The following is a 17299-nucleotide window of genomic DNA, read 5'->3' on the forward strand; positions in this document are numbered from 1 at the left end:
TAGCTGATCTTTTGATGTTTTTATTATTCTGCCCTTGTGTATCATTTGATTGTGCTCTCTTTCTTTGCCTTCTTTTCCTTTCCATGCGTTCTTCATTGACTTCCCTTTCAATTATCAGTGCTTTGTTTACCACATCTGCATAAGTTGTCAATTCATAAGGAACCACTTGTTTTCGAATCTCAGTTCTCAGTCCCATCTCAAACTTGTGAACACGTTCTTGCTCACCATCCACTAATCTCGGAGCAAATTTTGCTAACTCTGTAAATTTTGCTTCATATTCGGTCACACTCATACCCTTTTGCTTCAAATAAATAAACTCTTGCTCTTTCTGGATCCTTATACTCCGAGGAAAATACTGATCATAGAATGCAATCCGAAATCTTTCCCAGGTAAGTATTTCGCCATCTTGTTCATGCTTGCGCTGTAGTCGCTGACACCAGTTGTATGCTTCTCCTTGTAGTAAATAAGCTGCATATCGAATCTTTTCTTCATCAAGACACTCTTGGACAGCGAAAGCCTTCTCCATCTCCATTATCCAGTTGTCAGCCTCCAAAGGTTCAGTAGTCCCCTTGAAAGCTGGAGGAGCAAGCTTTTTAAATTCTGAAATGCTGTTCCGTTGTACTGGTTGCTCTCCATGTTGTGGTGGTGGATGCTGATGTTGTTGTGTATCTCGTTGTATCTGTTGTTGTTCAAACATTTGCTGCTGCATTTGTTGTTGCGCTTGTACCATCCTGATTAGGGTCTGCATTAACTGAGCCATATCTGGTTCTTGACGTACTCTCGAAGTACTCCCATTAGGATCTACAACTCCCTCCTCCTGAGGGGTGCCACTGGTCAGATGGGGAGTGCTACCATCCCGTGGTTGTGATGTCTCTCTTGCAATTCCTTGAGTAGTTCTTGTCATTCTACGGGGAGGCATGATAACCTTGTGGTAGTAAAACCTTATTAGATTCAATTTTCTATTTGTTAGGATGGGTTTATTATGATGCTCATACTCTAACGTCCCAATATTCCTAATGTTTACCCACCTACACTCATACTATGTCAAATTCTATGTGTCATAATTTATCTACTTATGCTCTGATACCATATTAATTGTCACGCCCCCGACCCGAGATTTGTGGATCGAGGGTCGCGGCAACCGCCGCATACTCATGAAGAACTCTCTCCATAAGCATGCAAGGCATCTCATCACGATATCAATGCATCGCAGCGGAATAAATTCAAATAATTATTATTCAACTGTAATTCATGTAATTAAATCAAATGTCTTACATCCAATAAAATTTTTGCTAACAATAGATCTAAGTTCAATGAAGTTGACAATGCTAAATCTCGCCTCTAAAAGCTCTGTCCCAATATTTCTTCCCACGTTCGAAATTAATTATCTGAATCTGAAAAATAGAAAGAAAAGTAATGAGCTAGACAGCCCAGTAAGTAACAAATATCTCAACCAGATATTTCAGATATTATAAAATTTTTAAGAATAAAGCTGCAATTAAACATAAAAATATATTTCATATTGATTTAATGCAAACCCAATAATTTCAAATATTCACATATAATAAATCCGATTCGATTCAAAACACTCGAAACTCAACAGCCTCGACTATGACCAACGTTTAACCCCCATTGGCAGGGTCCACATAATACCAGCGCACAACCCCCACTGGCAGGGTCCACAAGTACCAGCGCACAACCCCCACTGGCAGGGTCCAGAAATACCAGCGCACAACCCCCACTGGCAGGGTCCACAAAGTACCAACGTATAATCCCCATTGGCGGGGCCCACTGAAACATAGTTAGGCTGAGAGCATAAATTCGATCTGTATCAAAACACTTAGTACCACAACATATATCATAATCTTTCACTAAACATGTGCATAAATCGATATACCATAACATTTCAAAAGCACTTTTCTTTCAAAACATAATTTCGTAAATCATGCATAATTTCAGAGAATAATTATTTATTTTCAGAATAAATATGGAATATCTTGGAAAGATGATTCATTACTTACCTTTCACGGAGCACTGAATGAATGGATCGACTAACTTCTAGGAGATTCTTCCGTGCCTATTATTCAAAATTATATTTTTACATTAATTTTAATTCAAAATTAAATCTAACAAATCTCAAAATCAAAATCTCGCTTAAAATCAGACTCGTCTCTAAACTTGATCAGAATCATCAGATGAAGCCTTCCACTACATTAATCCTAGAGGAATAACTTTAGAGAGAGAGGAATCCATCAAGAGAGAGAAATATTTTAGAGAAAGAAAATTCTAGAGAGAGAAAGTAGAGAGAGAAAGTCCAATTCTAGAGAGAGAAAATCAGAGTTCAGACTGAGACAAGAGAGAGAAGAGAGAGAAACTCTCTCTCTCATCAATTTCAATTTATTTATTTATTTATTTATTTATTTATTTACTTACTTATATATATATATATAAATATAAATATACATATATATTTATTTATTTATTTTTATTAATATTATTATTATTTTCTTTTCTTTTCTTTTTCTTTTTTTTTTTTTTTCTTTCCTTTTCTTTTCTTTTTCTTTTCTTTTTCTTTTTCTTTTTCTTCTTTTCTTTTCTTTTTCTTTTCTTTTCTTTTTCTTTTTTTTTTTCTTCTTCTTCTTCTCGGTTCTTCCCGCACCGGAACAGGGGACCGGCGTCCCCTCGGCCTTGACTGGCCGTTCGGGCCACGGCCGCCGCGGCGGAGGCCGGCGGCCGACGGGGGTCACTCCCCCGGTCACGGAGGAGACATGGCCGGCGATCAATTCCGATCGCCGGCGCCGGAAATTCAAGGAGAAGAAACCCAAAAACAGGGTCGCTTTCCCGACGGAAAAATCAGCGACTCTCGTCGCCGGCAGCCGCTCACAGGAGCATGGGAGGAAGGAGAAGAAAGAGGGGAGGAAGAGGAAGACTTACCTCAGCCTTCGGAGACCTCGTCGGCGGCAATCACGGCGAGAAATCAACCGGTGTCCGCGGCTTAATTTCGGGAAAATCGGAGGGAAGGAGAGGAAGAAGAGGCCGATGATCGGTCTCAAGGGAAAGAGGTCTTCTTATAGATCACCCTAGGACTCCGAGGGGTCCTAGGAGTCCTATTTTGCCCGGGAATCACCGGAGAAGAAGACTCCTACCGGGAGTCTTCTTCTCGGTTTCTCTGTTTTTTTTTTTTTTTTTTTTTTTAGTTTTGGGCTATCACAGTTATCCTCTTAACCAATGAGTGTGGAGACACTGGTATGGCATACAGGTGAGATATAAGGGTACATCTGTACTGAACGTGACCGACTTCAGAGCTATTTCTGCTGTCAAGATTTGCTCCGATGGAATATGGGTATAAATATCCCTCCGACCTGAGACCGCCATGGTGACTTGCAAGCAACTCACTGCACTTAGGCACTGGACTACCTGAATTTCTAATTCAGTGACGGAAGGCTGCTGGGTGTAGTCAAGTATTTGACTTATCGGTGCGTGTGTCAAGATGGGATTGATCACTCCAGTTTAGGAGCTGTGTACAGTCATATTTCAATTTAGCAAAACCTTGGCCAGGGTAGTCTTTGTGAGGAGTCACAGGACTGTTTGAGTTTAGCACGATTCGGATGATCTGATCAGGGTTGACAGTTTAACCCTGAGTCATCCTTAACACAGGAGTCAAAAGGATGAATTATACAGTAACCATATTCATGTAGGTTCTGAGTGTTGCGATTGTGACTCTTCGACCTATCCGAACATCAGGTACCGTTGCTAGATGGTCACTTCGATTAGTACAGGAATTGGTTCCTGTGCTACCGACTTAGGTTCGAACCTACAGGGTCACACACATTAGAGGTTCCTATCTGATCTGATGGCTGGTGTAGAATCCTACATGTTTGGGACTCAGTGATCGAGAATCAGGATTCTCTGATCACGAGTTCCACACATTATGGGTACTGGTGTCAAGAGTCCCATTGGTTGGGACTTTTCGATCAAGGTTACATATCGATGAATTTTGATGCCTGATTGCCCATCAGATTTGGAATCAGTATTTATGAGAGGTTTAATTAGTAATTTGATCACTAATTAACTCAATTTTATTGAGTAATTATTTTTGGATCAAGTCCAATTGAATTGGATTCAGTTGGGTTTGACCCGATTAGATTAAGAGTTGATCTAATCATCGAGATGGTTTGATCCCTGATTTGATCAGGGGTTGGGCTTAGTCAATTTTTGATTTGATTAAGATTTTATTGAGCTTAATTAAGTCTAATTTAGTTGGGTTTAAATTAGTCTAATTGGACCTAACTTATTTGGTTCAATTAGGTTGGTTTAAATAATTAAACCACCTTGACCCAATCTCCATGCGCCACCTCACTTCCATTGCACCCATTTGAATTCATGAGAAGAAACTTCTCATGAATTTTTTCCTCATGCCAAGCCCTCTCCACACCCCACTTTAATGTGCCAAATGAATAGATAAGGATGATTGGTTGGCCATTCAAATTCAAAATAAAGTTTGAATTTGAATGGGCAATCAATCTTTGCACCTTATCCCTTTTTTTTTTATGCCCCATTTATTACATGAGAAAAAGTTTCTCATAAAATTACTCCATGCACAATTTAAGCCACGCCTCACGCCTTTAGTGGATAAGGGATGAGTTGGTGTCCATTTGAATTCAAAATTTGATTTGAATTCAAATGTGGAATTACTCATCTTTATCCTTTCTTTTGGATAAGACGTTTGACGTTGTTATAAAAGGAGGAGAAGAGTGGGGCATGCAAGAAGAAGATTTTTGGAGAAAAATTTTGGGGTGTGAGAAGTCTTGTGCATGAGAAGGAAGTCCATATCCTTCTAAGAGAAAAAGAATTTAAAGAAAGAAAAGTGGGTGCAAAGTTTTCGATGAGTTCCCCAGAGTTTTAGCCTGGGGTTCGGAAAGTGAGAAAGTGAGCTACGAGTGTCGTGAGCCCACAAAATCTCAGAAAGATCTTCAACATCCTCTCAAGCATGTCCGTTGATGATTCGGAGCATCTGAAGAATCGACAGACATCGATCGAAGGAGTTCGATCAGCATCGGCCGTCAAAAGGGCTCTACAATGAGCTAGCACTCGTGAGGAGTCGATCAGACGGGAGCTTCGTATGGATGATCCACAGAGGTCAGACACACTGTGTGGCTACATCGTGACGATCAGACTCTCCCAACGATGATTAAATTGCGGTGATCTACTATCCGCACAAAGGTATTGTGTTCTGAACACATTACAGTAAAGTGTTTACTGTTCGAATTTGAATTTCAAATTTAAATGCATGCATGCTATATATCATATTTAGATCCTAGTGTAAGATAAATTTATATTAATTAATTAGATTAATTAATATTTTTTCACTGTAAAATCATAATTTTAAAAAGTTTTAAAATTACTATTTTACCCCTGTACTGAATTTCTCCACATCATCATATTAGCTGCATCTTAATATGTTTAAGATTATGATGAGCCCCAAAGATTAGGATAATAGTTTTAGGAGATATGAATGGGTCATGCTAGTGAGATCTAAAATCCTAAAAATCTAATCTTAAATATTTCTGATCGTAGGAGCATTGAGTCAGGGATCAATGTTCCGGATAGACTGGCACATCCTATGTATGCTCAATGGAGAGGGTGGCAGATCTCACTAGCCACTTGTGTGAGATACTAATATAAGGATATGGGTGCTCATTTGAGAAATGAGTCTACTGAATTGACTCGATGAAAGAGAACATCTAATAGAAGCCTTATTTGCATGTCAAAGATGGTTCTCTAAGTGAGAGTTGTGCAAGTGATCCTTAGACCTGAAACCACCATAGAATCTTATGCACATGAACTCATATTTTGGTTCATACTCAGGCATGGCATTAAGACATGTATGGAATTTTTTTGATATGGTGGAATGTGTATGAAGGTTGTGAGTAGGTCAATATAGAATCGATCACTCTTAGTAAGAGAAGATCGCATCCTGTGTATTCTCAATCCTAGATGACTCAGAAAAGTCTTTTGGCCAAAAGCAAGAAGAAGATTAGAAAGAGTTTCTAATGCTTCTTCATTGGAGTCATTATTGGTTAATTGAGAATCAATATGAATATGTGTTTGAGTTTGACATGATTCCATACTCATGAACATATTCAGGGTGCAAGGATGATCGAAGGATTGAATTGTACGGTAATTTACCACTGAAGGATATATTTGATATTTTTATCAAATTTTATATCTTTTGGATAGTTATAATATATTGCTAGATGTCAATCTTGACTTGTAGATTTTTGATCAAATTAAAGAGTTTAATTCAATCACTAATTAGAAAGGATTCTAATTGTTGAACTCGGATTAGCTCGATTGGACCTAAATCGATTAGATTGAAATCTAATCAAATTTGGTCAACTTATACCCGAACCTACTACTAGCTAGATGTGAAACCCAATGGGTCACACACATATAGAAATTAGCCAAGGACCATTTTAAAAAAGGTTGATTGGAATTTTGGATTCAATCAGGGTTCCGATAAGCATGCTAGCACGTGTGGAAATCCTTGCTCCTTTGGAGACCAATTTGGTCCCATCCCTTACTGATTAGCTATCCTAATTTAGTAGACATTTGGGTCAGGATATGTTACCTGGAAGCAACCCAAATTGGGGCATCACATCCCATGTTAACACCAATTATGAAGAGTCCAAGTTGTGGTGGACTCTTGGTGCAAAACAGGTTCTGCGTACAAGTGTTGGCGTGGGTAGAAGAAAAAATATTATTTTTTATGAGATTAAAATTATGTGTGGTAGTTCACATCACCCTCCATCCTCTGATACACATCTCAAAGTATGAGATATATTTTTTCTAGAATTTTTGGAGAAGAAAAAAAAAAGAAAAAGAAGAATGTCTCACGTGCGCACAGAAGCATCATGTCTCTCTGTGATTTAGAGAGTCCTCTCTATCAAATGATTTCAGATTAGAATAATTTTTAGTGATAATATTCTATATTTGATAATTTATTTTTGATAATTTTTTTGGAATTTTTCCAATCTTATCTAGATGCCAAACGGATGCCATAAGTCGGTCCTGATGCCTGCACGCATGGTGATCAGTACTCGCATGAAGAGGTTCGAGGATAGCATCCTTCCGTGAGAATTTTATCACCATTTTTTATTTCAGGAATTTAGATTAAATCCTCAATCCATGTAGATTTTTGAGGATTCTTTTGATCTGAGAAAGGATGTGAAAACATCCCTTATTTGGTTGCATGCACGCAGACCAGGGTACTGATCGATGTATCATGGATAAGAGTTCTTCTGCTTGAAGAAACTCTTATCTCTGATAATCAGATCAGATATGCCTTTTGGATAAGGAATGTCCCTCTCTTTTGGCATCCCTCTGGTGGCTATAAATAGGCCTGGGCATTGAAATCCAATGAATCTGAAGAGGGGTTTCTAATTTCTCTCCTGTTGCTCTCATTTCTTTCTTACAACCTATCTTAATTTTAGGACAAGGCTTTGGGATTTAAGACAAGGCCTTATCTGATCCTAACAAGGGTTGTAAGGGTCTTAAAGAAAGAGAATCAGAAGTTCAACAGATGTTCTAAGAGAGTGATGTCAGGTTCTTGAAGAAATCTGTCTGGTATGAGGCTAGTCAAGTTCTAGGGGCTAGAAATCTTGAAGCAAGATGAGAAGAAGTGCTATCTTTGGTTCAATTTTCGTATGGATCACCATTGGAGGGCGGACACTTGGACTCCTTATAAAAATTAAGATTAGCACTACAGATATTTTTTTTATCCTAATTTATGTTTATTATGCTTTGATTATTATAGTCAAGAGTTTCTGGGCATTAGGGCTTCTGGTGCATTAGGTGTTTTGAATAAAAATTTTAAACACCTAACCCTTCCACTGTACCACTAAAACCCAATAGTGGTATTAGACTCTATCTTGATTTATATAATTAAAGATTAAATTATTATCTTGATAGTGATCAAGCATGAGTTTTTGGTTTGGTTCAAGTCAGGTCAAGGGTTGAACCCGATTAAACATCCAAACCCTATCATATCTTTGAGATATGTTTTAAATATAAAATGCATGATGTATGTGTAAAATTTTTTTAGTAGCTTAGTATTCTAATTAGAGTTCATCACTAGACCGTCCGATCATAAGAGCAAGTAGGGTTCAGAGACCCTCTCTTCCTATTCAATAGAGTACTCTTATGGAGTGTAGGGGTGCCACTATGATGTTCCAAGAAGAAGAACCGTGAAAAGAGTATTTTATATTCATGTATGTTATTAGAACTTCATGCATATATGATATACTTGAGATGTTTAGTTATAATCATATTATATGATTCTACTTTCATATCTTAGAGATATGATAAGATGCTATAATTAGTTGTTATGATTATTAAGATACAACTATTATAGTGCATTCTTGTGATAGATTAAATTAGGATGTGTTTGAGACCATTAAAGTCTTCATAAAAATCATATTAAGTCATAGTGTTGTGAACCAGAAGCTGACCTATTTTTTTGAATCGATTAATTAATTGGTGTCTAAGGAGTGTTTCAAGTGCGGTGGTTGTTTAATTGGTTCTATTGCTGGCTTGGCCAATTTTATTAGTGTCTAAGAAAAGTAATGGGCGGATCTCTACCAATCTTAATATTTTTCTGATCAATTAGATTAGTTCGAATCTTAACTGAAGGTAGTTTAGTATTTTAAACACTACTAAGGGCCTTCCTTTATGCTAGGTTAATGTTACATCATGAACTATGGCTAGTTTGTTGTGTTACCATAAGGCTTGTCATAAGGATTGATATAACATAATCATGGTGCATAAAAAATACTTACGATAATTTTGAATATACTAATTTGTTGTGCTAACACAAGGGCAATTATATTCGATTTTGAATGTATTGAAATGAAGGATCTTACTTAACTAAAATATTATAGCTTATTGTGTTAACACAAAACTAATAATATTTTAGAGGCCAAGATAAAATATTAAGAATTGCATGAGATGTAATTAGAAAGAGTTTCCTATCTATGAACTCATAAGAGTTTGTTGTGTTAACACAAAATTATTATGAAGAATTAGGATCTCAATCCCACTAAGATAAATATATCTCGTTTATCATAAGAGAGGGCTATGGTATCCGATAAAATAGTCAGAGACATAACTAGTTTAAAAGTCCTCATCTAGTTATGCATGTCAAATATGAGTGGTCTGCTTATACTATTATTTTTATGTAGATTTAAGTCTATATTATAGCTTCTTTATTTTCACCCCATGATATCATAGATAAAATTATGTTGATCGATCCAACTATGTGGATTGGTTGAGAAACTTACAAATTAGATTTATATCGAAAAAGAACTTTGATATTCTGGATATTTTTGATCTTAGTTTGATCAGTAATAATGAGAAGGTAATGATGTCCGTATGGATATTATTTGTGACAAATTTAAAAATTGAGAGTATAATTACAAGAATAATCTTGTAAGATTAAAGTAGGGTACAAGTGTAACATCAAAAGATGTGTATATGATACAGACCTATTTTTTATTGAGTGATTCAAACTCTGATAGTAGGGTATTGGATACTATATGTGGATCATACTTTTGTAGTTCATTACTGTAACTACATAATATCAAAGATCTGAAAAGAGATGACCTCGAGCTTTATGACGCAAGTGGAGAGTCCATTAGCACAGAGATTATGGGAACCTGTATGCTTGATTTACCTTTGGACAAAATTTTAGAATTAAAAGACTGTTATTACATGTCAAAGGTTATTAGAAATATTATTTCTATACCTTTGTTATTAAAACAAGATTATAAAATAAAGCAAATGAAAAATGGATGCTCCATTTTTTTCAAATGAATTTTATGGTAGTGGTTATATTGATAATAATCTTTTAATTCTTGTACTCAATAAAAATATTTTTTATATTAAAAAATATATGAAAAAAAAATATGAATATCACATATCTTTGGCATTGTCGCCTTGATCATATTAGTGAGTCAAAGATAAACAACTTATACAAAGAAGAATTCTTTGACCCAAATGATTATGAATCATTGAGAACTTATAAATCTTGTCTCATGGGTAAGATGATCAAGACTCCATTTTTTAGATATGGAGAGAGGACAAGTGAGTTGTTAGCTCTAGTACATATAGATGTATATAGACCGATAACAACTCAGGCCAGAAGTAGATACTCCTATCTTTATAGATGATTTATTAAGGTTCGAATATATGTATCTTATAAAACATAAATTTGAAGCCTTTGATAAGTTCAAGGAGTACCAAGGTATGGTCAAGAAATAAATTGAAAAAAATATCAAGCTTCTTCGATCTGATCAAGGAGGAGAATACTTATCCATTGAATTTCTTGATCATCTTAAAAGTAAAGATATTCTCTCTGAATAGACCCCTCTTAATATGCCTTAGTTAAATGGTGTAGTAGAAAGGAGAAATCATACTATGATGGATATGATGCGGTCTATGATATGCTTCATTAATCTTCCAATATCTTTCTAGGGATAATACCCTAGAGACTGTCACATATATATTAAACAGAATGCCTTCAAAGTCTATTGCAAGCATTCCATATGAGATATGGAATGGAAGGAAGCCTAATCTTAAACATCTTAAGACTTTGGGCTGTCCTACTTATGTCCAAAATATTTTTGGAGATAAGCTTAATGCTAGATCAGACAAGTGTAGGTTTGTAGAGTATCTTAATGAAATTAATGGATATTATTTCAACCACCCTACTGAACAAAAGGTGTTTGTTAGTAAGCACGCTACTTTCTTGAAACATGAATTTATCCAAGAAGGAGGCAGTGGGAGAAATATTGAATTTATAAAAGTTCATGATCTATAAATCGATCAAAAAATACTAGTGGTTGGACCACAAAAAGATCCTCAATCAAAAGTACCCAAGGATGAGGTATATCCACAATACATACCTCCTCTCTAAAGGTTAGATAGAGTGCGTCAAGCATCTCTGAGATATAATTTTATCATTGAGAATGATAATTTGATCAATATCATTTATGATGTTGATCCACTGACCTGTTCAGAAGCTGTCATGAGTAAAGACTCAGACAGATGGCTGGAAGCTATGAAATCTGAGATGGACTTGATGAATACCAACCAAGTGTAGACCTTGGTTGATGCACCTAAGGGTGCGACCCCAATAGGGTGCAAGTGAGTCTTCAAAAGGAAGATCAGAGTAGATAGCCAAAGAGAAACCTACAAAGCTAGGTTAGTGGCGAAGGGTTTCAGTCAAAGACAAGGAATTGACTATGATGAAACCTTCTCACCAGTGGCTATGCTCAAGTCCGTCCGAATTTTGCTTGCTATAGCAGCATACTATGATTATGAAATCTGGCAGATGGATATCAAGATCGATTTTCAATAAGTAATCTAGAGGAAGAAGTCTATATGTATTCCTCTATGCAAGGCTCTAGAAGAATTTCTGGGCTCCCCCCTCCAATGGGAGTACAAAAGTCTTTTTATAGGTGTTAGGAGGGAGGAGTTTTACATGATTTTCCGATGTGGGACTAAAGAAAATACAAATATTTCCTTTCAAAATATTTTTGAATATAAATTTTTTCTTTAATAAGTATTTGTTTGACCGCCATCAAAAATTTCTTGTGAACCCGTCTGCCGTGCACCCACACCCGCGTGATGTTGCACCCATGCCCGCGTCTGCATCCCGCGTCAGTGCCCGTCCCGCGTCCATGCGCAGGCATTCACGCACGCCACTTTCTTTTGTTTTGAATTCATGCGCCCAGAGCCTTTGAATTCACGTGAAACATTTTTTTTATATTCCAAAAAGAAACAAAAGTTTCTTCACAATGACATCTATATCCTTTTGGATTCCTTGCATAGTATCTTCATTTTCTATAATACCATATGCATCCTTCTTTTATTTTAATTTTATTTTAAGTCCAAATTTCTCCAAACTTGAGTCTTTTTGATCTAAGAATTGAACTCTTTGTATCGGCGATCACCTTTCCTGTAAAACACAAAAAAAAATATCAAATTTTTAATAAATAAAATAAATTAAATATAATTTTCTATTTTAAATGACTTAAATTATGTGTTTATCACACCCCCCAACTTGAATTTTGCTCGTCCTCGAGTAAAATAGATATATCAGCATTGTGTACCGACTCGATTTTGAATCAAAAATTAGGTTAGGCATCCCAAAAGGTAGATGATACTTGGTCAGACCATTAAAGAGATATTTCATTGGATTATCAATTTGACCCAATTAGTGGTTGAGTATTAATTAAAGAAATTTCAGAGCTTTTCTTTCACCAACTCCCCACTTTACTCTTTAAATCCTCTAACTTAATAGGAAAGAGGTTTATTATCTTCTTGTAATTTAGTCCCCTTAATATATATATATATATTATTATTATTATTATTATTATTATTTATTTATATATATAACATTGCCTACCTTTTTACGCGAACCACAACGCTTACTTAGGCGAAAGGGCCCGGTTACTCAGTAGGAAACCAATGTTTTATATATATATATATATATATATATAACATTGCCTACCTTTTTACGCGAACCACAATGCTTACTTAGGCGAAAGGGCCCAGTTACTCAGTAGAAAACCAATGTTTTTTTTTTTTTTTTTTTTTAAGGAGAATTTTTGCATACCTCGATCTTTCCACCCAATTTCTCATGAAGCAGATTCTTTATTGAGATCAGTAAGAAGAGGGTTGTAGAATCACTCCTAAAATTTGGTCTAGTTTAAACTCTACCATTCATTGGGTTTTCTTAATAATTTATTTCTCAGTATCTCTAAAATTATCTTGACCGTTAATCATTCATTTATTAGGATGCCTAATTGGCTCTTAATCAAAATAAAATTTGAATACACAAAACTAATTATTTCTGACCATACTCGAGGATTTGATTAATTTCCTTTCCCTCCCCCAACTTAATCTACATTATCCTCAATGGAGTAGGAAAGCAAAGAAAATAAAAGGAGAGAGTGCACCTGGGATAATTTTGCTTTGGAAGTTGAAGATAGCTTCATTGATTAATAGGCGCTTGTTCTAAATTCCTGCAGTTGTGAAAAAAAAAAAATAAAATAAAAATAAAAATGAAATCATTGGGTTGCCTCCCGACAAGCGCTAAGTTTTATGTCTTCAGCCAGACCGAATTGAGTCTTATGGCGGTTTTGGATCCACTAAATCAACAGATTCAATTAATTCTCTATCACTAATTCCATCTATGTAAGGTTTCAATTGCTGACCGTTCACTTTAAAAGTGTTCCCCTATTTAGGATTTTTGAGTTCTATAGCTCATAAGGAAATACCTGAGTTACAATGAAAGGTCCGTCCCAACGTGAGCGAAGTTTTCCAGGAAACAGACGCAACCTAGAATTGAAGAGCCAAATTTTTTGATTGGGCTCGAACATTTTTCGTGCAATAAATTTATCATGGTATGCTTTAGTTCGAGCCTTATAAATTTTGACACTCTCATACGCTTCATTGCGTAGCTCTTCAAGTTCATTTAATTGGAGTCTCCTATTGGAACCTGCATTTTTCATATCAAAGTTAAATTGCCTTATGGCCCAAAATGCACGATGTTCTAATTCCACCGGCAAATGACAAGCTTTTTCAAATACAAGTCGATAGGGAGACATTCCTATGGGTGTTTTAAAAGCAGTACGGTAAGCCCATAATGCATCGTCTAAGCGAAGAGACCAATCCTTTCTATCGGGCCTAACCGTCTTTTCTAGGATATGTTTAATCTCCCTATTTGACACCTCTACCTGACCATTAGTTTGGGGGTGATATGGTGTGGCCAATTTGTGTGAAATATTATATTTTTTCATAAGTGCTTCAAAATATTTATTCGTAAAATGAGTCCCCCCATCACTAATGATCACCCTTGGGAAGCCAAATCGACTAATGATGTTTCGTTGGATAAAACTAATTACAATTTTATTATCATTAGTCCATGTAGCTATTGCCTCCACCCATTTTGATACGTAATCAACTGCCACCAGAATATATTCAAATCCAAATGAGGCTGGAAAAGGTCTCATGAAATCAATCCCCCAAACATCGAAGATTTCTACTACTAAAATAGGGGTCAGCGGCATCATATCCTTCTTGGATAAATTTTCTGTTTGCTGACATCGCAGACAACTTCGGCCAAATTCATGTGCATCCTTGAAAAGTGTTGGCCAATAAAACCCACTCTGCAGTACTTTTGCTGCAGTTTTTCTTCCACTAAAATGTCCCCCACATACCGAAGAATGGCAAAAAGTGAGAATGCTTTGGAATTCACTCTCGGGGACACAACGGCGAATAACTTGGTCAGGATAGTATTTGAATAGTTCAGGGTCTTCCCAGAAATAATGTTTAATTTGCGAGAAAAATCGATCTTTTTCTTATTTTATTCAGTGAGAAGGTACTTGTCCTATTGACAAGTAATTGACAATTTGGGCAAACCATGGAGGACGGCTAGAGGAGATTGCGAAAAGTTGTTCGTCAGGAAATTTTTCTTTGACCTCATCTATGCCTATCGTGTGTTCAACTAAGATCCTAGAGATGTGATCAGCTACCACATTCTCAGAACCCTTCTTATTTCGGATTTCCAGATCAAATTCTTGTAAAAGAAGGATCCATCTGATCAAACGCGGTTTAGTATCTTTCTTTGAGAGGAGATGTTTCAAAGCTGCATGATCAGAGTAAACTAGAACCTTAGACCCTAACAGATATGAGCGAAATTTTTCAAGAGCGAACACTACTGCTAGTAGCTCTTTTTCTGTTGTGGTGTAGTTTAATTGGGCATCGAAAAGAGTCTTGCTAGCATAATAGATCACATGTGGCTCCTTATTGATTTTTTGGCCTAAGACGGTACCTATTGCAAAGTCAGAGGCATCACACATAATCTCAAATGAAATGGACCAGTCAGGGGGTTTTATTATGGGTGCTGTTGTTAGGGCTATTCGTAATGTGTTGAACGCTTTCAAACAGTCTTCATCAAAGATAAATGGTGTATCCTTGGCCAACAGATTGCACAAGGGTCTTGAAATTTTGCTAAAGTCTTTGATGAAGCATCTATAAAATCCGGCATGACCTAAGAAAGATCGTATTTGTCGGACCGAAGTAGGGGGTGGTAGTTTTGAAATGACCTCAACTTTAGCTTTATCTACCTCGATCCCTTTTTCAGAAATAATATATCCTAATACAATTCCTTTCCGCACCATGAAATGGCTCTTTTCCCAACTTAGGACAAGATTTGTCTCCATACACCGTTTAAGAACTTTGGAAAGATTATGAAGACAATCCTCAAAGGTGGTTCCAAATACAGAAAAATCATCCATAAAAACTTCAAGACATTTGTCCACCATATCCGAAAAAATGGCCAGTATGCACCGTTGAAATGTAGCGGGTGCATTGCAAAGCCCGAATGGCATACGTCGAAAAGCGAAAGTGCCATAGGGGCAGGTGAAGGTAGTTTTTTCTTGATCATCCGAAAATACAGGTACTTGATTGTACCCTGAATAACTATAAAGAAAATAGTAGAAACTTTGTCCTGCTAACCGTTCTAGGATTTGGTCGATGAAGGGCAATGGAAAATGATCCTTCCTAGTAACGACATTCAATTTTCTATAATCTATGCATACTCGCCATCCAGATGATATGCGAGTTGGAAGTAGTTCACCTTCTTCATTCTCCACCACAGTAATACCAGATTTCTTAGGTACTACTTGAGTGGGACTGACCCATTTACTATCGGATATGGGGTAGATGATTCCAGCATCTAACCACTTTACCACCTCTTTCTTTACTACTTCATGCATGTTTGGGTTCAATCTCCTCTGCATATCTCGATGGGGTTTGGCATATTCAGAAAAAGCTTCTGGGGTATTAGAACTCTCTATCACAAATTGCCCTCTTGGGTTGCTCTCGGGTTGGCTAGGTAATTTTCCTCCTTCCCTCCTACTGAATGCAGTTGCTAGTTGACCTATTTGGGTCTCTAGCTTAGCAATGAATTGTGTGTGGGAGTTGAGGGTCTGAGTGTTGACTTCTAATCATTCTAGTACTTTCAGAACTTTTTCCTCAAAAGCTGAGCTGTGACCAGTAGTAGACGGTTGAGGAACATTTTGAAATTGATGGTATGGTCCATGCCTATATGTTGGGTCTTGATATTGAGGTCGAGGTGTGACAGGACCAACCACTGATTGTGGTCTCCAGGAAAAATTTGGATGGTTTCTCCAGCCGGGGTTATAAGTGTTCGAATATGGATCGTTTCCTGGTCTGCGAGCTTGTTGGACTTGAGCTTGCTGAACCTGCTCGTGCACAAACTCAGGAAATTAAGGTACGGCTGGGCATTCACTAACAAAATGGTTCGGACTTGCACACAATGCACAAACTTCTTGGATTGGGTTAGGTGGAATCAGAGATTGTTCAGTATTTAGAAGACGATCTAATTTTTGGGACAGTTCATCTACCTTTTGATGGATATCTATAGTATTTCCTACTTTATATATTCCACCTCTTTTTGGGTTTAACATGGGTTTATCTCTAATAGAGGCAGACATATGATGTAATAAATTTTCACTTAAAATTTCAAACAGTTGCCATGCCTCATCCTCACTTTTCAGCATAAATGTCCCACCGCATGATGCATCGACCATTTGTCGATGTCTTTCAGAGAGCCCATCATAAAAATATTGGATTAACTGCCACTTGGGTACAGCATGGTTGGGACATTTTCTAATAAAGTCTTTTAATCTCTCCCATGTTTCATGAAATATTTCTCCATCTAATTGAAAAAAACTAGTTATGGCTTTCCTTATTTGATTAGTTTTTCCTATGGAAAAATATTTCTTGAGAAACTCTCCTTGCAACTGGTCCCAGGTTGATATAGTCATGGAATCCAAAGTATGTAGCCAGTATTTGGCTTTGTCCTTAAGTGAAAAAGAGAATAATTTCAACCTAAGAGCATCATCGGAGAAGTTGTGAATTTTGACAGTTGAGCATATTTCAAGAAATTCTTCAAGATGTTTATAAGGGTCCTCATTACTAAGTCCATAAAATGAAGGTAACATTTGGATTATACTGGACTTAATTTCATATTGAGTGGCCTCCACAGGGGGTACTTGAATACAAGGAGAGTAGGTATATGTGGAAGGAGTAAAGTACTCCTTCAATTGCTTGGGTGGATCATTCTCCTGATTTCGGTCCATCTTTTTACGTCTGTTGGCTTTAAGGGTTCTTTCTATTTCTGGATCAAAAGGTTGGATTTCTGGTCGTA

General features: G+C 36.7%; 1 non-coding gene across 1 annotated transcript; it reads left to right on the forward strand.

Annotated features, from left to right (window-relative positions):
• Positions 1-16738: 16738 nt before the first annotated feature.
• On the forward strand, positions 16739-16844 carry LOC140859019 (small nucleolar RNA R71). Its single transcript, XR_012142419.1, has one exon. It is a non-coding gene; the product is annotated as a small nucleolar RNA R71 (small nucleolar RNA).
• Positions 16845-17299: the final 455 nt, after the last annotated feature.

Source organism: Elaeis guineensis, chromosome 6, assembly GCF_000442705.2.
Source record: "Elaeis guineensis isolate ETL-2024a chromosome 6, EG11, whole genome shotgun sequence".
Lineage (NCBI taxonomy): Eukaryota > Viridiplantae > Streptophyta > Magnoliopsida > Arecales > Arecaceae > Elaeis > Elaeis guineensis.